This window comes from Leptinotarsa decemlineata, unplaced genomic scaffold (assembly GCF_025532065.1).
Source record: "Leptinotarsa decemlineata unplaced genomic scaffold, Ldec_3_MD MMD2_tig00000505_RagTag_RagTag, whole genome shotgun sequence".
NCBI lineage: Eukaryota > Metazoa > Arthropoda > Insecta > Coleoptera > Chrysomelidae > Leptinotarsa > Leptinotarsa decemlineata.
In genome coordinates, this window is record NW_027412549.1 from 5,480,451 (window position 1) to 5,503,799 (window position 23,349).

Genomic DNA, 23,349 nt, shown 5'->3' on the forward strand with positions numbered 1-23,349 from the left:
ATACAATATTTTTCATTCGGGTCAAAAATTCTCATTCACAGATATGATCCGCATAAAGTAGTGTTTCCATACAATATATTTCCTTCACTTAGTACGTGCAGAATATGTGCATAATTCATAGCAATATATATATATATATATATATATATATATATATATATATATATATATATATATATATATATATATATGAGTGATTGTTCACTGGATGAATTAGTTTCATTAGGATTGATGACAACTGGAATAATTTTTTCTGATAATGAGTCTATCCGATCATCCAGATCCCACATCTCTGCTTCGATTCTGATTGTTTTGTGGATACATTTTTCCCAAGCTCTTTGGTCGACTGTTTTCAGAGCACTGTATAGGTATTTCTTTACTTCACACAGCTTGAAGGTCTTATTATTCTTTGCAATGAATCCTTTAACTTGAGTCCAAACCAACTCTATTGGATTCAATTCACAGTGATAAGGCGGAAACCGAAGAATCGACATTCCTTTAGTCTTCGCCATCTCATCGGTGACATACCTGACGAATTTTGACTTATGACGTTTAGCCAAGTTGAGGAGCTCCGCTTTTAATATGGTCGATTTAAAAGAAATAGATTTCGTTTGTAACCACTCAGTAATTCCTGCTTTCTTCCAACACGACGTCGGCAGCTTCTCGACTCGTCTACTGTGGTAACTTGCGTTCTTCAGTTCACTTCGAGAGCGCGTTGAATAAACAGCTATACAACATGGAAGCTAGTTGCTCTGGAATCGTGAAGCGTCCGACATTTTCACTATTAAATATAAATGAAAAAACAATTGTTATAAATGTATATAATTCTTTAAGAATACAATATCCGCCCGAAATAAAAAGTAAGGAAGAAGTAGTGGGAAAATGCGCGAGTATGACCGGTGTCAAAAGATCGACAATTTTTAAAATTCTCAACGAAAACAACAACTTTTTCGAGCCGAAAGCATCCACTGGTAGAAAATGTTTGGTTATCGATGAAGAAGTGAAGAATTCTATTAGGAGAACAGTACACTCTCTTGAAATAAAAAACGAAATACCTACATTAAATAAAGTTTTGTTAGTTATTCGTGAAGACAGTTTTTTTCCTGATATAAGAAGAACTCGATTATGAAAGATATTACATGAGCTGAATTTCACTTTTGGAAAGCAAGATAGAAAGAGTATGTTGATAGAAAAATCAGAGATTGTACAATGAAGAAGAAACTATTGAGAGAAATAAAGAACGCTAGAGCACTAGGTAAATCTATTTTTTATTTGGATGAAACATGGGTCGATGAGAGTAATACCGTCTCGAAGGTTTGGCAAGATCAGAACATCAAAAGTGGAAGACAAGCCTTTATGGAAGGTTGGTCTACTGGTTTGAAAATTCCAGTTGGAAAAGGTCATCGTCTAATTATCACTCACATAGGCAGCAGTGAAGGATTCGTGGAAGATGGATTAATGGTGTTTGAATCGAAGAAAAATGGGGATTTTCATCAAGAAATGAATGCCACAGTATTCGAAGAATGGTTTAAAAACATACTTGTAAAACTTCCGCAGGGATCCGTAATACACACATCGGAAAAGTCTAGGGATATTTTTAAAAATGGCAATAATTTTTTTTTAGATCGCTTTAGGGAAAAAAAGTTGACGGGTGATTATTAAACGAATGTAACTTACAACAAAATTTATTAAATGGTCAAAAATACTGAGTGCACATATAAGCAAAACTAAAAAAAACTATGGCTCTTCTTTGGCACCCCGAAAAAAAATCATAATACAAAAAAAATTGGAATCAGTACAAAGTATGGCCTCCACGCTGGTTTATTATGGCCCTACATCTATCGTGCATCGACAAAATGAGATTGTCAATGTCTTGTTGAGGTACATTTGCCCATTCAGCGATTAAAAGCTCTCTCAATTGAAACGTTGTGTGAATGTTCCCCATATGCGAAGTGATTCTTCGTTGAAGCATGTCCCACACATGCTCGATGGGATTCAGGTCCGGTGATTGTGCTGGCCATGGCAATACATCAACTCCTTCGTTGGTGAGCCAGTCAGTCACTAGACGCGCAACATGTGGACGAGCATTATCGTGCATTAGGTGGAAGTTTTCACCAACAGCACCAGCAAATGGACGGACGATAGGTAGAAGAATGGTGTCGAGGTACTGTCGAGTTGTGAGAGAGCGATTTGGAAAAACGAGATCGGTTATGCCGCCGATCATGATTCCGCCCATAGCATTACTGTACCACCTCTGTATGTGTGGACTTCCTGGACGTGTCTCAATCGTTCATTATTTCCAGGTCGTCTCCACAGTCTCACTCGACGAGAATCTGGATGAAATCCAAATCTGGATTCGTCTGTAAACAAAACTGTGGCCCAATCATTTGCATCCCAGTTTTGATGTTCTTGACACCACTCTAATCTTCTACCGCGATTGCCTCTCGACAAAGGTGGACATCTAAGTGGCCTTCTGTTGTGGAAATCTGCTTCATGCAGTCGATTTCTGACAGTATCACGACCAATGGTTACCTGGTGCGTCTGCTGCAACACGTTAACCAACTCAGGTGCTGTGATTGTCGGTTGTCTTCTTGCGGTTAAGACCAAAAATCGGTCTTGAACTGCAGTTGTAGCGCGTCCTCGCCCTGGATGTTGTTCGGCTGGACTGCCAGTTTCACGGAAACGCCGCCACAATCGACTGATAACACTTTGGGAGCCCCCAAACGAAGAGCTACATCATTTTGTCGCATGCCACCTTGAAGAAGCCCTACAGCTCTATTCATCTCAGCCAATGGTAAGTGATGGCGTTCCATGTTAAAGCACAATATTTCCAGTTTAATTGCTGAGCAAGAACTGCATAGAATGTACAAACTCGACACTTTCAGATTATTCATTTTAGCCGAAAACCTACAGTTTGTAAAAAACTTGATGAAAGATTAGTTACCGTTTTTGCAGGCTTTGTTCAACACAAAGAAATCTACAGGGTGGTCGAGTGTACCAATTTAATCGAAATTAAACGACCTCATGCATTTATTTCTATGATATTTAGTATGTTATAAAAATATCCCTAGACTTTTCCGATGTCTGTAGTAATGGATAACGCAAGTTACCACAGTAGACGAGTCGAGAAGCTGCCGACGTCGTGTTGGAAGAAAGCAGGAATTACTGAGTGGTTACAAATGAAATCTATTCCTTTTAAATCGACCATGTTAAAAGCGGAGCTCCTCAACTTGGCTAAACGTCATAAGTCAAAATTCGTCAGGTATGTCACCGATGAGATGGCGAAGACTAAAGGAATGTCGATTCTTCGGTTTCCGCCTTATCACTGTGAATTGAATCCAATAGAGTTGGTTTGGACTCAAGTTAAAGGATTCATTGCAAAGAATAATAAGACCTTCAAGCTGTGTGAAGTAAAGAAATACCTATACAGTGCTCTGAAAACAGTCGACCAAAGAGCTTGGGAAAAATGTATCCACAAAACAATCAGAATCGAAGCGTGTGATTCCTAACGTGTTAGGAATCACACGTTAAAAGGTAAGACCTCGTTAATCCTTAGCTCGCACAAGTTTCTACTTCTGAGGGTTGTCGTTCGTAGGGGTGCGACAGCTGGTTAACGGAAAAACAGAAACAGAAACAGAAACAGAAACAGAAACAGAAACAGAAACAGAGATGTGGGATCTGGATGATCGGATAGACTCATTATCAGAAAAAATTATTCCAGTAGTCATCAATCCTAATGAAACTAATTCATCCAGTGAACAATCACTCAACGAATCCCTGTAGAGTTCAGATTGAAATTATCGCAATGTCTTATTCGAAGTAAGTATTCCTATGAAATCTATAAAATTGTTTCTGAATCAATTATAAAATCCAATAAGGAATATGAATCTTCATTTCCGAACCAACAAGGATATATAAAGTGTATCTCTCAGTGCAGCCACACTTTTTTACTTCCTGAAAATGTCAAAGTCGAAGCCGAAACGTCGAACAACGCAAAATTTTGAACGCGGTTCAACTCGCAATCAGATATTCAAATTTCTAACCATGGCAATCTATTCTATTTGTATACTTATCTATTGATGTTTACAATACTTTATCCATCTTCATTATCATACCGACGATCAATTTGATATTATCAGTGTCAATGATAATAATAATATGAAATTTATTTACATCAAGAGACGAATTATAACTACAAATTATAATGTTTTGATTTAAATAGGTAAGATAAAGAAAATGGATTGAGTCTTTAAAACGTCACCAGATGATACATATTTCTTTTAATATCCCTATTTTGATGGCTCGTTAGCGGCGCCCTCAAGGGATATAGAGGGTAGACATATCTCAATGATGTCGTGGGTGAATTGCAGTGACATTTGCTTGAGATGACTATGTTGCTTTCTTTGATGTAGCGACATGTTTGCATTCTTGAAATTCTTTTACTCTCAGATAATACTGAACGAACTATAGGCTCATCCGTAAGAACAATAAGTATTTCTTGATAATATGCTGATACTTGGGGAGATTATTTTTAGGCCTGTTTCGAGATAAAAAAATTTAATATGAACATGTCCTGAAGGTCTTATCTGTTGGAAACATATTTTGTATGATGAGTTTGGTGTGACTAGATAATTTTGTGTAATATATGACTTATGTTCTATAGGCTGCTTGAAAGTAGAAGAATTGAGTTATGAAATTGGACCTTCTTATAGTTATTTGCTTACATATCGACCTTGTAACGGTTGATATGTAGCAAATAACGGATGAGGTTGAATATTGTATCAACCGAATCCGTTATTTGCGTATCGGCCGTGTGTCGTTCAAGACTATTCGTGATCTCGCCGAAAGATTACATTTTGATTTCGAGGAAAGAACAAACCACATACCTCGTAATTCTACAGAAAAATCCAAAAATTGTGTTGTCATGGAACAGCTTGACAATATCACAACAATATTATAAACAACGAGTTGGCGAGTTCGCTTTAACAACGACCATGGATGAAATTGAAGAAATTGATGAAACAAAATAAAATTTCTTTAAAAATATTGGGGGAATCATGTGCAGCTAGTGTTTATTTACTGACGAAAATAACTCAAGAGCGATATCAAAATGAATATGAAAATTTTGAAAAGTGGCGTAATATATTAGACGTCGAACTGGAGGTCTTAATATAAATTTTCCATTGATATATTCTGTATGATGAGAAGATAATTAAAATATGGTGAAAACTAATTTTGTTTAATTATTTTATTTTGGGAAGGACAATTTATATTTGAAATAGTTTTTTATTATTTAGAATTGTTACCTTCTACAGATCTATGAAATAATCAGAATATTGAATTTAAAAATAAATACAAATGTAGAAAGGGCCAGAAGTTACTGCATTTGATAAATTAGCTTTTGGAAAAAAATCAAATTTGTCATTAACATGAATTTAATTTTTTTTGCATATTTAAAGAAATATGTATCATCTGGTGACGTTTTAAAGACTCTATCCATTTTCTTAATCCAACCTATTTAAATCAAAACATTATAATTTGTAGTTATGATTCATCTTTTGATGTAAATAAATTTGATATTATTATTATCATTGACACTGATAATATCAAATTGATCGTCGGTATGATAATGAAGATGGATAAAGTATTGTAAACATCAATAGATAAGTATACAAATAGAATAGATTTCCGCAGTTTCTGATAATGAGTTTATGCGATCATCCAGATACCACATCTCTGTTTCGATTCTGATTGTTTTCCCAAGCTTTCTTGTCGACTGTTTTCAGAGCACTGTTTAGGTATTTCTTCACTTCACACAGCTCGAAGGTCTTATTATTCCTTTAACTTGAGCCCAAAACAACTTTATTGGATTCAATTCACAGTGATAAGGCGGCAACCGAAGAACCGACATTCCTTTAGTCTTCGCCATCTCATCGGTGACATACCTGACGAATTTTGACTTATGACGTTTAGCCAAGTTGAGGAGTTCCGCTTTTAACATGGTCGATTCAAAAGGAATAGATTTCATTTGTAACCACTCAGTAATATCTGCTTTCTTCCAACACGACGTCGGCAGCTTCTCGACTCGTCTACTGTGGTAACTTGCGTTATCCATTACTATTACGGATCCCTGCGGAAGTTTTGTCTTCCACTTTTGATGTTCTGATCTTGCCAAACCTTCGAGATGGTATGACCCTCATTGACCCATGTTTCATCCAAATAAAAATTGGATTTACCTAGTGATCTAGCTTTCTTTATTTCTCTTAAATAGTTTCTTCTCCATTGTACAATCTCTGATTTTTCTATTAACATGCTCTTTCTATGCAGTTTTCCAAAAGTGAAATTCAGCTCATGTAATATCTTCCATAATCGAGTTCTTCTTATATCAGGAAAAAAACTGTCTTCACGAATAACTGACAAAACTTTATTTAATGTAGGTATTTCGTTTTTTATGTTAAAAGAGTGTACTGTTCTCCTAATAGAATTCTTCACTTCTTCATCGATAAACAAACACTTTCTACCAGTGAATACTTTCGGCTCGAAAAAGTTGTTGTTTTCCTTGAGTTTCTTGAGAATTCTAAAAATTCAATATATTTGCTTTCGAGGGCGATATAGCGGTAATACCATGTTTCGACACCAAAATAGGATACAGTTTCGATGACTACTTCTTCATCCAGCGAACAATCTCTTGAGATCTGAGAACAGGAAAAAGTCGTTGGATGCCAGATCTGGAGAATACGGTGGACGTGGAAGCAATTCGAAGCCCGATTCATGGAATTTTGCCATCGTTTTCATTGACTTGTGGCACGGTGCATTGTTTTGATGAAATAGCACTTTCTTTTTCTTCAAACGAGGACGTTTTTCGCGATTTCGTCCTTCAAACGCTCTAATAATGTTATGTAATGGTCGCTATTGATGGTTTTTCCTTTTTCAAAATAGTCGATGAATTTACCATGCTCATTTCAAAATACTGATACCGTAACCTTGCCAGCCAACTGTTGCGTCTTTATACAAACTTTGAAGTCGATTTATTACATTCAGTCCACTCAAATGACGATCGTTTTGATTTCGATCGCCGTATCAGTGTGCGATGCCTTCCCTTTATGGAGTTACAGATCACCTCGTCAAGATTCCATCATTCGCTTTTGAACATTTTTCGTCGGAGTGTACATATCCCTGGACAGCCTGTGATGAAGATTTTTGGAAATTATGTTCAATTTTTATGAAAAAAATAATTACACAAGGTCGCTAGATCCTTATGCCACAATTGATTTATACATTAACCTGAAAAGTGAATTAATTATGTTATTTGAATAAATTTTAGACTGAAAATTATGCATTGATATTATTCAGTACCTTTTTGAAAAAGTAAATGCTTTCCGCACGAGTAGGAAAAAGTCGAATTTGGCCAAAATATTAGTTTCTCATCATAGTAAATCAATCTGATCAGTAATATCCTCACTTAATTATCAAAACTTATCTAAAATTCAGTTTTTCACTACAACTGAAGAAATTCCTAGTAGAAATTTACAAACATTTTGAAAGAATACTCTACACATTCATATCTTAAACGTCATGTAGAAACACAGTTTGCAATGGCAACCAAATAATACTGTCGGTATGTTCTTCGAAGAGATACAATGTTCATTTATTAGGTATTTTGGGTTTTCTCTCCTCGTTTCGAAAAATCGTAGAGATCTAATGACGCAAAAAAACTAACTGGAGCAGAATGGTTTCCGAAGGTTCAATAAAAAAATGAGTAGGCTTCGAGTATTCAATAAAATCTGTTTCTGTCATATTTCTTCGTGAAAAAACATAGCACTATGAGAAGATTGGAGCACTGTCGAAGTGATTTGAAAAAAGGGTCAAAATTTCGAGATAAAAGTCGAAATTATGAGAAAAAAGTCGAAATTATGAGATAAAAGTCGAAATTACGAGATAAAAGTCGAAATTACGAGATAAAAGTCGAAATTACAAGATAAAAGTCGAAATTACGAGATAAAAGTCGAAATAACGAGATAAAAGTCGAAATTTCGACTTTTAAGTCGAAATTATTGTGGATCAAATGAACAAATAATCTGTGGCCCTTCTACGCTTCCGTAGACCCTATTATGATTTGGACGAATTTTATAATGATAACTTCCTCTAACACTTACTCTGAAATACATCGTTCCCTAAGTTAATGTTAGTGTCAAACAGCATCTGCAATAACTCGCACCATTTTATGTTTTGTGTAATTTTCCTATTGATTTTCATATTTCTATGTCTTATCACCACATTTTACACATGTGGGCATTTTCATTATTGCGGTAAACATCTGTTTTTAGCATATCTTCATATGTATATGCATGTGTATATGTAGGTATAAATATTTTTATAGGTTTTAAATTATATAGACTTATATATGGTTGTAGCTTTTACATTGCCATCTATTGGCATCCGTTAAAACTAAGGTTCAATACCAAACGTCGTTTGACTATCTTCTAGCCAAAATCTGTTCCACCATCACTTTGGAGAAACTATTCTGTTGAAAATCTTTTTTTGATGATGCCTAGTTCGTTCTCGAGACCTTCCTTCGTATTACAGAGCCCAAAAGCACGATTCACTAGAGTCTTGATGATTCCTCTTTTGGTAGTTTGATGGTGGTTGGATTCGTGATTCAGCTAGTGTTCCGTGTGAGTGGATATTTCCCACTTAGTATCCGTTTTCTTCACCAATACGTCTAAGAATGACAATTCATTGTGGGCTTCTTTCTCCATTGTAAAGGTGATGGAAGGTTTTACGCTGTTGATGTGCTTCAGAAAGGAGTCCAGTTCTGTATTACCATGATTCCATACCATGGAGGTGTTGTCAACGTATCTTAACCAGACTAGGGGTTCTTTAATGGCCAGAGTTTCAAATCACATGACAGACAAATCACAGACATTCAAATCGAATGGCTATAACTGATGAAAGTGACGATCCCATTAGCAGATCCTCAACTTGTGTAAAGAATTCGTCCTCCATTTGGAAATAGCAGAATATACAGCTCCCTAGTAATTCCATGATTACTTCTGTAGGTTAGTTCGTTCAGGTTCTTCCAGGTCCTCGTCTTCAGATAGCTTCCTCTGTGGTCACCGGAACGTTTGTGTAAAGGCTTTCCACGTCGAAACTGATTAATTGCTCTTGCTCCGTGACTTCGATTGCCTATAATTCTAATTCGACAAAATATCTTGAATTCTTCACAAGAGATGAAAATTTTCCTGGTAGTGGTTGTATAATTGAAAGTAAAAATCTGAACAAGTTTCGAGTGGCCGAATCTCTGGAACTAATGAGGCAGAGGGGGCATATTGATAAATCAACCAGGTATATATTTACCCCTATGACAACTCTTCCATATCCAGATATACCCCTAGACCCTTCTATGAATTGCAAGTATACCACTTATATTTCTATCAACATTAATGTAACAATTAGAAAATCTACCGAGTCAAAAGTCTGTTGCATTATAACTCTACCAGTTTGAAACTTCCACGTGAAAATTATACCATAAGAATCACTACCATTTACAACTAATTCTACCAGAATCGAGATCAACTACAAAAATGACAATAAAGCTCATTTTTTTTCCACCGTAGTGTGCCCTGGTCAGGCCCTATCTCCCGAAGCACCGATATATTCGGGAGGGCGAGCCAGCGTTATCAACCAATGACCACTCCCCACACCGTGGGGTAAGTGATCATTGGGTCCGAGAATCATGTGCCCTGAGCAAGCGCAGTGAGCCAAGAATGACAGCCTTCTGCATCTGTGCGGCTAAGATTTCTGCCTTAGGGCGGCAAGCCTGTATGATTTTAAGATTCGAGAGTAGAGAGGACATCATTCCACCAAGGACTCCAATAATCAGAACAACCATTTCGACAGAATGATCTGGATAGAGTCTGCGGAGTTCGAAGAGAAAATCTCTATATTTTATCCGTTTTTCCTCCTCTTTTCTGACGATATTCGTCTCGCCAGTTCTGAAAACTCCACGACAAATATCTTTTTGCTCTGGTGATCGAGAAGGACTACATCAGGCTTATTAGCTTGTATGAGCCTGTATTATTATTATTACCATCAATAAGCTAGTCAAAAATAAAAGAAGTCAGGTATCTGAATCCTTCAGCTTAAAACAATCACCCATTTTATAACTTTGATATGATTTTTAACATTTTTTTTATTTGAAAATTCTAAATTTAATATATGGCCCTCTGCAAAATTGAGTTCGACACCTCTGTTCTAATGCGTACTCTGTCAGGAAACACGCTGGTTGTGAAAATTCTCAGATCTCTCCCTAGAATCATCCCACTCTTAGAGGTAGTACCGTATAGAAGTACAGTGATCACTTCTATACGGTGGAAGTAGTCTCTTCACCTGGCCATGCTGGATACGATACTGTTTAATTTTGTAGCCTAGATTAAGTTGATTTTCAACAATGAAATTTTCTGAAAGTAAATTGAAATTATGAGAGAAAATAGTTAAAAAAAATGTCTGTAATCTGCCAAAGGTTGATATTTTTTAACTTGGCCAGGTACACACCTCTTATAATTATAACCAATACAAATGAAAGATACGCAAGATTGCTCTAACTTCTTAACTTAATTGAATTGAAGTGTATTTTCTATAATGTTATCCAGATTGGTACTGAAGATCCCTAAGGCAAGTGTCTTACGGCGAAACATCGATGTCTACCAGTGAGGATGACATCAGTGTTCCATATAACTGCAATTTGTTACCAATCATTTAATGTAGAACTCCTGTGAATGATATCTGATTCTATTCCATAACGAATGTTTGGAATACAAACTGAGTGGAGAAAAGTGTCTTTTGTATAATTCAGTGTTGATATGAAAATATTTGTTTCGAAAGATTTTTTTCTTTCATGTAATTCTATGTTTATATGAAAGTAGCTGTTTCAGGAGGGCTTTTTCTTCCAGTTTCTGTCTGAAAGTTACTTTTTTGCATGATCTACACATCCATGTATAGAATACTTATTTTAAAATTGATCATTTCTTTCCTTTCTTTGGAAGATTCATACATTATTTTGTATCAAATGGAGTAGTAGAAAGCCAAAAACTTTCTTTCCCAAAAATTCTTAACTTTAGTTTATAAAAGTCGCCTTTGTCGAGTATAGGCCGCCTGGAAAACCACGGCGTTAGCTCGTCAGAGCCATGTGATTATTCGTTTTTACAATTTGTTTATATTGTACAGTTTCTAGGCGGTTCGCTCCTTGTAGTATTATCTTGGTAGATATAATTTGGAGAGTGAAATTAGTCCAAACATTGATATCTTTACTTCACGTTATCTGCGATATGTCGACTATTTTCATCGAATATGTATTCCAACTGAACTCTGAAGTGGCAATAATAAAATATATTATTCAGTGTTCAGATAAATGTATAGAAGCGATTTTACGTCATGGTGTGTTTCGATCAAAGCGGCGCCGACTCTGTGGCTGATTCGGCATAAACCGCCTCGTGTGTCCAGGCTGTGTATCTTTTGCATGTGCAACGCCTAATAACATAAATACTGATCGAAACAATCTCATACTTCTACCTTGTAATGAGGCTGTATCTGAACTTAGCATGTCAAACCTTGGCAATGGTTGCAATCAAATTATACCGTTCCAGTATAAAAGATAAAAGAATATATTTGACTAAATAGAATATATATGTAATGTAAAAGTTCATGTAACATCTGTTCACTCTCTCGCAGCATAATTCTGACATGGTGTTATTTTGAAAGTAAATATTACATTTGGAAAAATAGTTTGAGGAATGGCAGCCAAAAAAAACATGATGGGAAAAAACACCAAGTTCCTTATAAGTCCGGTCAAATTAGACCAGAAAAAAGTATAAAGCTACCTAAATTCCCACCATGCTGAAAATGAGTAAGATTGTTTAAAATATGAATGAAAATAAAATTTGAAAGTTCCCTATCTTTCCCTTGTATGTAAAAGTTGGTTCTCAACGCATGATCCTTTTCCAGAGGTTAGCAAAATTGTTTCTATTGCGATTGGTGCGATTAATTGTTATGAAGCTCGTAAAGTTGGGCTTGCTTCTATGGCAAAGATGACAGGACTGACATTCAATAATATTAAAATAAAATGCACTGATAAAGTTGTTTCATTTTTAGCTATGACTAGTACCATAAAAGTTCATGAAAAAAAATACCTGTTGACCCTGCATTGTTGTTTCAATGCAAGAGTATCACTGCACCATTTCAAAATGAAATAGAAAACTAGTTTTAATATGAATTATCTCCCTCCCCTTTATCGTTGTTTGATGACATCGGTATGCGTAAAAGACAGAAGTCTGCCATTTATGATGGTTTCGAAAAGATAGATTTTGATATTAACAACACAAATGCGACATACATCATTTTCGGGGAATACTCAATACATCGCGCTGTGTGGGATAGCGAAGAAACATTTAACGTTATAATAATAATAATAATAATAATAATAATAATAATAATAATAATAATAATAACACCTTAGTCTACCGCAGTCGCGTGATGGGTATAGAGGTTCCTGACACAAGATGCAGGGCCTGCCGCGAGGCGCCCGAGACCCTAATGCACTTGCTATCAGCATGTCCAGCATATGCGGTCTCGGCCTATATCCATCGACATAACGCGGCCCTAAGAGTGCTATATTACCATCTACGGCACTCTTACGGTATTGACGAGACACCGGTGTTGCCCTACGCTCCGGGGGATATTGAATCCGTTGTGGGGAACGAGAAGTGTCGAATCTATTGGAACTATTCGTTCCCCACCCTCAGGCTCATACAAGCTAATAAGCCTGATGTAGTCCTTCTCGACCACCAGACCAAAACGATATTTGTCGTGGAGATTTCAGCTCCTGGCGAGACGAATATCGTCAGAAAAGAGGAGGAAAAACGGATAAAATATCGAGATTTTCTCTTCGAACTCTGCAGACTCTATCCAGATCACTCTGTCAAGATGGTCGTTCTGATTATTGGAGTCCTTGGTGGAATGATGTCTTCTCTACTCTCGAATCTCAAAATCATACCGGCTTGCCGCACTAAGGCAGAAATCTTAGCCGCACAGATGCAGAATGTGTGATGGATTACAGGGCAGCCAACAGGCCTTTCACGCCCGCAGTGCGGCGAATAGCCGCCAATCTACGACGTATCCATCACACTTTGAGCCAAGGCGTGCTGCTGACCACCAAATAGCACTGCCTTGATAGGATACGAATGCTAGTGGCTGCTAAGAAGTCACTAGTGAGGCGAGCGAGAAGTATCGCGGAAAACCTTAGGTTCCGCGAGAAACCTTCTCGCTTATTCCAAGAGCCTCCACGTGTTGTGGATAATCCGCCGACCGCTGATCAGGTGGAATCCTTCTGGAAGGATATCTATGAACACCCGCAGCCACTCAACTTAGACACTCCAGCCCTAGCGCAGTTCGAAGCTTTCAACAGAGAGCTTCGACAGCCTGAGCCCAATGAACTGCGCAACCCGATAACCCCGGATGACGTTCGAAGGGCCCTCGTTGGTTCTAAGAACTTTGCTGCTCCAGGCCCAGATGGGTTGAACACTTATTGGTGGAAAAAACTACCAAGTACCCACCACCATCTGGCCAGAGTTTTCAACTCATGGCTCGATGGAGAGCAGCCGATTCCGGATTGGTTTGTCGAGGGGCGGACCGTTCTTATCCCCAAAAGCGGAGATTTGTCGATTCCTAAGAATTACAGACCGATAACATGCTTGAATTCGTGTTATAAGTTGTTTACAAGCATCTTATACACACGAATACTCACCGCAGTTGACCGAGTGTTAGAACGGATATATGAGCAGAGAGGGTCGAAGAGAGGAGTCGCTGGATGTAAAGAGAACCTGCTCATCGATAGATGTGTAACGCAGGACTCGATACAATATAAGCGTAACCTCTCTATGGCCTGGATCGATTACCGTAAGGCATTTGATACAATTTCGCATGAGCTCATCTTGCATTTGCTCAGATGCCTTGCGGTACCCGACAACATAGTGAGATGCATTGAACAACTGACACCACTTTGGCGAACTCGCTTCACCATAACATCTGGTCAAGCAAGAGTTCAAACAGGGTGGGTCACTTTCAGAAGGGTGTATTTCAGGGTGATTCCCTCAGCCCCCTTCTATTCTGCATCTCACTATTGCCATTATCCGTTGCGCTCAGAAAGACTCGAGGATATAACTGTGGCACCCCCGGAAACCGGAGGCACAAGGTCACCCATCTGTTTTATATGGATGATCTTAAACTTTATGCCTCTGGAGAGAAGGATCTCTATCAGTCCTTGAGGGTGGTGGAAGAGTACACGCATGCTATCGGTATGAAATTCGGGATAGACAAATGTGCAATGGTTCATCTCAAAAGAGGACGATGCGGGGACTACGGAGAGGATGTGCAGCTCGTAGATGGAAGCATCCTACACCATCTGGATGCCGGAGAGACGTATACTTACCTCGGGGTGGAACAACGCCACTCACAAGAGGTAACTGCAGTGAAAAACTCTCTCCGCGGCAAGTATCAGCACAAACTTCGACAGATCTGGTCATCGGAACTGTCGGGGAAGAACAAAGTAGCTGCAACAAATATGCTTGCCGTTCCAATCTTACTCTACTCCTTTGGAGTAGTGAAGTGGACTCGGGAGGAGCTGTATCAACTCGACGTAAGGACCCGAAAAATGATGCATCTCTATAGGAGTTTGCATCCCAAATCGTCCGTTCCACGGTTGTACTTCTCCCGACAACAGGGAGGTCGTGGTCTTTTGAGTTTGGAGTATCTACATGACAGAATGGTACTGGATACAGCCTGTAAAGTCGTCAGGAGTTCGGATCCCCTTCTCTGCATGGTCCGTGACCATGAGAGAGCAGGAATTGGAGCATTTCTCCTTAGGGCAGCTGCTCGAGCAGCTGATGAACTCGGTATAGTTCTCGACTCTGAACGAGGTGACTACAACTCTGTCACCGAGTTGGAACCCGTTCAGCAAAAAGCTCAGATAAAAGCCGCAGAGATCACCTTACTTCTGCGGAGACACAGGGATAAGCCGATGCATGGGGTCTTCTTCAATAACATTGAAGACCTTGGCTTATCGAAGCGCCTGACGTTCGCTTTTCTCAGGTCGAGTGGGCTGAAGTCGGAAACTGAGGGTTTCATCATGGCTTGCCAGGATGGTGTCTTCAACACCTTAGTCTACCGCAGTCGCGTGATGGGTATAGAGGTTCCTGACACAAGGTGCAGGGCCTGCCGCGAGGCGCCCGAGACCCTAATGCACTTGCTATCAGCATGTCCAGCATATGCGGTCTCGGCCTATATCCATCGACATAACGCGGCCCTAAGAGTGCTATATTACCATCTACGGCACTCTTACGGTATTGACGACACACCGGTGTTGCCCTACGCTCCGGGGGATATTGAATCCGTTGTGGGGAACGAGAAGTGCCGAATTTATTGGAACTATTCGTTCCCCACCCTCAGGCTCATACAAGCTAATAAGCCTGATGTAGTCCTTCTCGACCACCAGACCAAAACGATATTTGTCGTGGAGTTTTCAGCTCCGGGCGACACGAATATCGTCAGAAAAGAGGAGGAAAAACGGATAAAATATCGAGATTTTCTCTTCGAACTCCGCAGACTCTATCCAGATCACTCTGTCAAGATGGTCGTTCTGATTATTGGAGTCCTTGGTGGAATGATGTCTTCTCTACTCTCGAATCTCAAAATCATACCGGCTTGCCGCACTAAGGCAGAAATCTTAGCCGCACAGATGCAGAAGGCTGTCATTCTTGGCTCACTGCGTTTGCTCAGGGCACATGATTCTCGGACCCAATGATCACTTACCCCACGGTGTGGGGAGTGGTCATTGGTTGATTATGCTGGCGCGCCCTCCCGAATGTATCGGGGCTTCGGGGGATAGGGCCTGACCAGCGCACACTACGGTGAAAAAAAAAAATAATAATAATAATAATAATAATAGCCTTTATTGTCCAACAGTTTCCCATTTACAGGACAATATTAAAGAATAACAAAACATAAAATGGTGTGTATGAGTAAATTAATAATAATAATATTTAGTAGACTAAACAATAATTAAAATTACATATCAAAAATTAACGAAATATCGATATAACAATGCTGTTTAATTTTTCATCACCGAGATGAGTTCCTTGATGGAACACGAATGAATGTCAATTCGATTGCTAATTTTATTGAATTCACTACACATTATATAAAGTGGAGATTTCAATTGCATATTTGTTCTTATTCTTGGAAGTTTGAAAGTTGCATGATTTCGAGAAAAATATGAAGGAACATTGATATTAATCAGGCTGAGCAGACTGGGAGAGTCAATAAGGCCATTCAAGATTTTATACAAAAATATAACAAATGTACAATTTCTTCTGCACTCTAAGCTGTCAATATTGACCCTCATGCATAATTCCTCATTGTTTGTTCCCCTTTCAGGATATGTACCATCTATTTTGGAGATGAGAAATTTCAAAAATCTTTTTTGAACGCCCTCAATGGCTGCTTTATGACACTCGTAAAAAGGGGACCAGACAATACTAGCATATTCAAGTTTTGATCGTACATTAGAAAAATACAGTAGTTTCAATGCTTTGATGTTGGTGAAATTTCTACAATTATACTAGATACAATTATAGATACTAGATACAATTATATTAGATAAATACGTACAGTATGTACGTCGACATTTTGGTTCCAGAGTTACTGTCGTATTTGATGGCTATAATGATTGCACGAGAAATACCAAAGCTGCAGAACAACGTCGTCGAACTTCAGCAACATCAACATCAATTGATCTTTTATTTGATGAAAATATGATTGTTCCAACCAATGAACAAAAATTTTTTACAAATACTCACAAGTCTCGATTCATTTTAATGTTGAAAGAAAAATTTACTGCTGAAAATGTATTGGTAAAAGAAGCTAATAATGATGCTGATGTATTGATAATTGAAACAGCAATAGAGCAATTGAATTTGTCAAATACAATTATTGTTGTTGGTGAAGATGTAGACTTACTCGTATTACTCACTGCTCGAACTGCAACTGAAAAAACTATTTTCTTTTTAAAACCAGGAAAAGCTCAACATCAATCCGAAATATATTCATCAAAAAGTTTATCTACTTTTGCAAAGTGTCAAAATCATGTACTATTTTTACACGCAATAACTGACTGTGATACGACATCTGCATTTTACAGGAAGGATAAAATAACAATTTTCAAAATGTTTCAAAAACAAAATTTAGTTCAATGTGCTGAAGTTTTTAAAAATAGTATTTCAACACGACAAGAAATTATCACTAACGGCATTCGCTTTCTTCTTTCTATGCACGGAGCTCCTAAAAAACTACCTGCCTAAATAAATATAGATATGCATGTTTCGTTAAAAATACCAAAATTAAAAAACAAGTAAAATTACCTTTTGGGGTGTAGATGGAGAATTCCACAAGAAGTACGAGAAATACAGATTATATCCAGAAATTTTTTCTGAGTATACCAGGGTGAGTATTGAAACCTTCGATTATATTCTTATGAATATTCAACCAGAATTGGAGAAAAAACTTAATGCAAATAGAATTTTAAGTGCCGCTGAAAAATTGTTTTTGACATTAAGATATGTACTTACCTATCTATACATATCCATCAATCCATCTATATTAATCTACATCACGTATTCATCTCTATACCTATGTATAGAGGTAATAATTAGCTGATCATATTTTGGAGAATTACCAATAGTATCCATCAGTATGAACAACTTTTCCCAAGGAAGTAATGGTCGCAAACGTATTTTTTGATAACTAAATTTATTTGGAACTATCTTTGCCCAAAATATTATCAGCTAATTAAATGATACCCTCTATATTAATATTTCATGAAATAAAAAGACTTTCAGATAATTATGTTATTTATTGCAAAAATCTAAATTAAATGACAGTAATTTTTCGTACAACTGAAACAAAAAACAACTTCTAACTTGTAATTGACGGTAGAATGAATAATGAATTTCTAACTTTTTAATCAGTCTTCCAAATAGATGGTCTAGCTAGTATTTCAGCAATAAAAGTCTCGGTGTTCATTTTTCGCGGCGAAAGCAACTAAACTCGTTTGATCACCGCACTATTCTCCGTAACTACCGCTCTACTCTGTGGCTCGCGCTGTACTGATTCATGTATTTGTTTTACTCGCCCGTCGCGCCGCAAGTCGCCCATGCGGTTCGCTTGGTACATTTCGCCGGTCGCCGTTGCGCGTGGCTTCATAAGTACATTGCTATGCGTTTGTTTCAGTCGCTAGACGCTTCGCCATTTGCACCGCGCGAATATTCGCATCGGCCGAGTGTCCCGTGGCCAGGCTGTGAAATTCGAATCTTTTTTCGGATTTAGAAGAACTTTATTTTGAATTGTAGAACTCAAAAAACTGTACTTTGGGACCAATTATCATTTTCTTTCTACAAAAACCAAGGTCTGCTGCGAATATTTTTATAGGTTGAAATATAAGAAATTGTTTTAGCGATTTTTTCAAGAAAAATTTCAAATCACCATTGGACTGGACACCCTCTCAAATGGTGGTACATAAAATTTCATAAAAAAATATTCAATATTATTGATTCTGGTGTCGAATCAACATTCACATTGTATCACGATAGAATGTTAACTGCACACCTCTTAAATGATTTTTAAAGCTTGGTGAGTTGGCTGTGAAACACCGCGCGGATACGCAAAATCGCTCTCTTTTCATTTGGTACTGGAAACAAAAGACTATTGTTGCTCACTATTGCTGCTGTCAAAAACTGTATTGAAACAGTAACGGCAGATTATGCCAGATTAGCAAAAAACATATTTTCTATTAGTGATTTATCATGTGAGAACTCAGTGTGCGAGATAAAATAGAACTTGTGCGCCTTGTCGGAGATAATGCTTATTCCGCAGTAGAAGCTGCCAGATAACTTCATAACAGACATCCTAATAAACTTCCAGTGAGCAGCAGTACGGTAAACTGTATAAATTCTGTTTTTAACGAAACAGGTTGTGTATCGAGACATATGCTCAAAAACTAATACAATCCACATCGTGAGAATAGAAATGGTGTGCGAATATTGCAATATTTTCATAATGATACTCATTTATGCTTGCAAACGGCTAGTTTGACCTAAATATCCCTAGAAAAAATATCAGGAGATGCCTTGTAAGAAATAAAATCAAACCATTCAAGCCAAAAATTGAACACACTCTGATACCGGGAAATGAAGGAAAAAGGTTAGAATTTTGTTTGTGAGCTCGAGGAGAATATTTGAATGATTGTATAAACTTCCTCAAAATAATTTCGATGAGTAATGGAGCTACGTTGCATTTTCTAGATTTCTCTGTTTGTTCATGAATGAATATTAACTAATGACGTGAAAAAATTATACCTAGCGTCAGTTACTGCCGTCATTGTTTGAACATTGTTTGAACAATTAAATAATTTTCTATTTTGAAAAATTATAATGAGCAAAATATTTTGTATTAACTTTCATGATATTTTCAAATGAAAAATGGGCTCTCAAAAGTGAACATTTTTTAAGCCTATTATTGAAAATTTCATGTCGAAATTTGAAAAATTGAGGTCAAAAAAATTTGTCAGTTAACAATTATGTTACTTTGAAAATCAAGATAAATTTGATTCGTGTTGTTTAGTGTTCAGCTAACAACGCAATTCATTTGAATTTTTATATTGACATTAATTACTATAAAAATAATTTCTTTCAGCATAGTTTCCTCTTCTTTCAGAATATTTCATTTTTATTTTTGAAATACGATTGCAAACTTTTGTGTGAAATACACTGAAATACATTTCCTACATCTCATTCTGAATCCAATGAGCCATCGCTCATATTTTTGGGAGCTTTATGTCTGATCACAAATTTTAACTATTGCACTAGGTTACGAGTAAATGTATTGCCTGACCCCCAATCCAATTTCCGATTCAATAGTTGGATGCACATCGCTTATGATGCGAAAGATTGCCAAAATAAAAAATGAGGGGTCTAAGCGATGATTTTTCTAAAATCTTGTGTTCCACAACTTGTTTAGTCAGACCAACGTACTTTTTACCGCAGTCCTTTCATCTTTCTCATAAATCCCAAACAACTCAGTATCCACCATCTTATTTTTGAAGTTATCCCATTCTCATTGGACGTATGAATCGGGATACACCAGTGGGTCGAACTGAATTTTCGAAAAAAAATTGTTTACCTTCACTATTTGTTCACTGTAACACGAATAATGTAACCTAGAAGATGAGAGATGGAAACTGGGAAGGCTATAATTTATGAAATGACATGTGAAGACTTCAATAGAAAATATGTTGGTCAGAATAAACAAACTATCCAAGCACGTTTGAAAGAACACGCCACGCATATTCGAATTCGAAAACCGGAGAAAGCTAGAAATTTGGATGTTTTCGAAAGTATTGATCAACAGAAGGCGCGAGAGGCATGAGAATCATAAACACTGACAGAGGTCCTATTCTAATTAGCCCATTGTTCACCATTTTATGAACCACCGCTGAGGATTGGAGATAATAAAGATGACAATATGCTTGAAAGATTCTCCTCTCAAATTCGAAATAGACCGATCTCAGCATTTTTTAACGCCATATATGAGAAATCAACCTTGTTTCGTAGCCATTGATCCACCAATGAATCAACAATATGGAAAAACTTGAAAAAACACTCACCTTATCTTCGCACACTCTGCCTCGTCGCGTTACTGAATACCGTGGTTTTATCAGCGATCCAGGCTTCGGGGGCGGCAAAACAAGTGACTGAAGCCATCGGTGGCATGCTGCATATCTGATAGCGATTTACCGATCCTAAGGGTTCGCGCACAAGCACTGGATACCTGCTTTCTTGTTGACTGCATTTCACCAGGACACAGGACGAATTCGAATCGAAATCGCACAAAGAACTACTATGGTGTCGGCGAATAGTCAGGGCGGTGGGGGTGGAGTGTTGGGGCAATCGGATTGCCTATCGAAGTAATACATGAATGTCATGAAAGTGTTGATGGATATTCATTATTACACAGGGTATACCAAAAGTGAGAGTGGGAATGAAAGGAGGTGATAGAGAAGGTCATTTTCAATCAGATGCGATTTTTTAAAAGTTATTGTAGTTGTGGAACTTTCTATACAAAACACTCCATATATTTTTTAAAAACATTCATCGCAAGAATGTCTTAGTTGAAATAGTATTCGTAGGTGCTGTTGCGCAGTGCTGCTGAGCTGAACCACGTATGAATAGTTTGATTCAAGTGATCTTGAAGGACAAGTCTGAGTAAGAAGGGACGATAACATATTTTCATATGAATATTAATGATGATGGATGCTATCAAAGAACGTCCGTTGCAAAGTCAATCTTAGCCGTGGATCGCCATACGAAAATTACATTCATCTGCAGTTTTCAATGCAAGACGAGAAGTTTAAACCAAAGCCCGAAACAAAGATGATCACGAAAGATCACGATTTTTTGGGCTATGGCTTCCACTGGTAGCCTTGCAGTGCATGCTGCAAAGAAAGACAAGAGGACGATTAACGTTCGGTGGGAGCCTGTTTTACTTATGATATTCAAGAAGTCCTCCGCCGATTCTACCGTCTTCGTAAAGGTAGATGTTTTCGCCTTTTTCTATAAGGAAACATGAAACCAACATATATGCATATATTCCTTTTTCAATAAAACGACCTACTAACGGCAAACTTGGGTTCAACAAAAATTGTGAGCAAGGTGTCGCCTCCAAAAATCTCGCCTACCAGCAGTTGCGCATAAATCCCAGTGCCGAAAATCGAACTAGGTTTGTTAATGCTCGCAACAGCTGCAAACTTATGATAAATGAAAGAACTTCACAATTAGAGAATTAGGTTCAAACTGTTTGCCTTGCAGCCTAGATCCTTCTGGTCGGTAGTTGAAGCTGTCAATCATGACTACAAAATTCACAATTCCACCATTTATACAAGCGGATAGTTCAATTGCAACAACAGCCATAGATAATGCGAATCTACTAGCTGAACAATTTGCGTCCCACTCTACAGTCGATTTTCTGGGAAAGGCACCACCCACTATTCCCACACTATCCCACACCCACTATTCCCACACGGTATCCACAATACCGGAAATTACTTTTCGAGAGCGTCTAGTTAGGCGAATTTTGAAACAGCTCAATATCAACAAGGCGTTTGGCCCTGATGAAGTGCCCGTTATCGTACTCAAAAAGTGCGCAAAACTCGCACCAGTATTTTGCAGACTTTTCAACCTGTCTTACAAGAAATGGGTTTTTCCTAATTGTTGGAAGATGGCTCGTGTTCTGCATATTCTCAAAAAGAACAAGAAAAATCTTCCAAAGTCGTTTTGCTATCAGTGATATCAAAAATCATGGAGAGAGTGGTAAGCCACCATATCCTCAAATATTTGGAGGGCTTCAACATATGGCTTTCGGAAATAAGGAACAGGCGACCTTCTATCGTATGTCACCCATATTTGGAATAACGCATGGAGAAACATGGAGAATCAAGATCTGTGGAGATTGATATTTCTAAGGTCTTCGACCGTGTGTGGCATGAGGGTTTGCTGGCCAAATTTCGATGCTATGGCATGTCCGATCATTTTTGTGTATGGCTCTTCAGCTTTCTGAAAAAACGTTCCCTGCAAGTGGCCGTCGATGGATATTTCTCGAGTACTTTCACCATCAACGCTGGTGTTCCCCAGAGATCCATATTGTCTCCAACTCTCTTTTTATGTGCCTTCTTCACCGGCACATCTTTACCGGCAGCAGGAGGTTGTGTATCTCAATAAGGATCTAGAAGTGATTTCGAATTGTGTTGAAAATAACCAGGTTCAATTCAATGCTACAAAAACTCAGGCAACGGTTTTCTCCAAAATAATAAATGTCTCCGAATCGGATATAATAATGTCAAGTCAGATAATTTCGCTTTCTAGTTCAATAAGTTTGTTGGGGGTTAAAATGGACATCAATCTGTCACAATCATGTAGGGGAAGGGTGGGTATAGTGCGGGCAAAGTTGCCACTTGTAGTTTTCTTCCCTGTATAGTGCTGCAGCCTCGCGGCAATAGTCACAACTACTCGCCCGGCAGCCGTTGTTATTGTGTTAGATATCGCAAATTTTCCACTTTTTCGACCCTCTGATGTTAGGTGAGTGCATCACATGTTTCGTACATCAATCGTGCAAAACAACATGTTTCTAGCTTTGAATTCATATGTCTCAACAGTAGATACTACAACGGGTTGTACGTGAAATATTGTA

The 23,349-nt window shown here is 37.9% G+C and overlaps 1 protein-coding gene and 1 long non-coding RNA gene across 2 annotated transcripts in view; one reads left to right on the forward strand and one right to left on the reverse strand.

Moving 5' to 3' along the window:
* The window catches only part of Axud1 (AXIN1 up-regulated 1), a 130,370-nt gene extending 109,577 nt beyond the window's left edge, over positions 1–20,793 (reverse strand). Inside the window, 1 exon segment of the mRNA XM_074173804.1 lies at positions 20,771–20,793. The gene's annotated coding sequence lies outside the window, so the exon portion shown is untranslated.
* LOC141481734 (uncharacterized) overlaps positions 1–23,349 on the forward strand; it is a 42,295-nt gene that overhangs the window by 14,356 nt on the left and 4,590 nt on the right. The gene's annotated exons all lie outside the window — the stretch shown is intronic.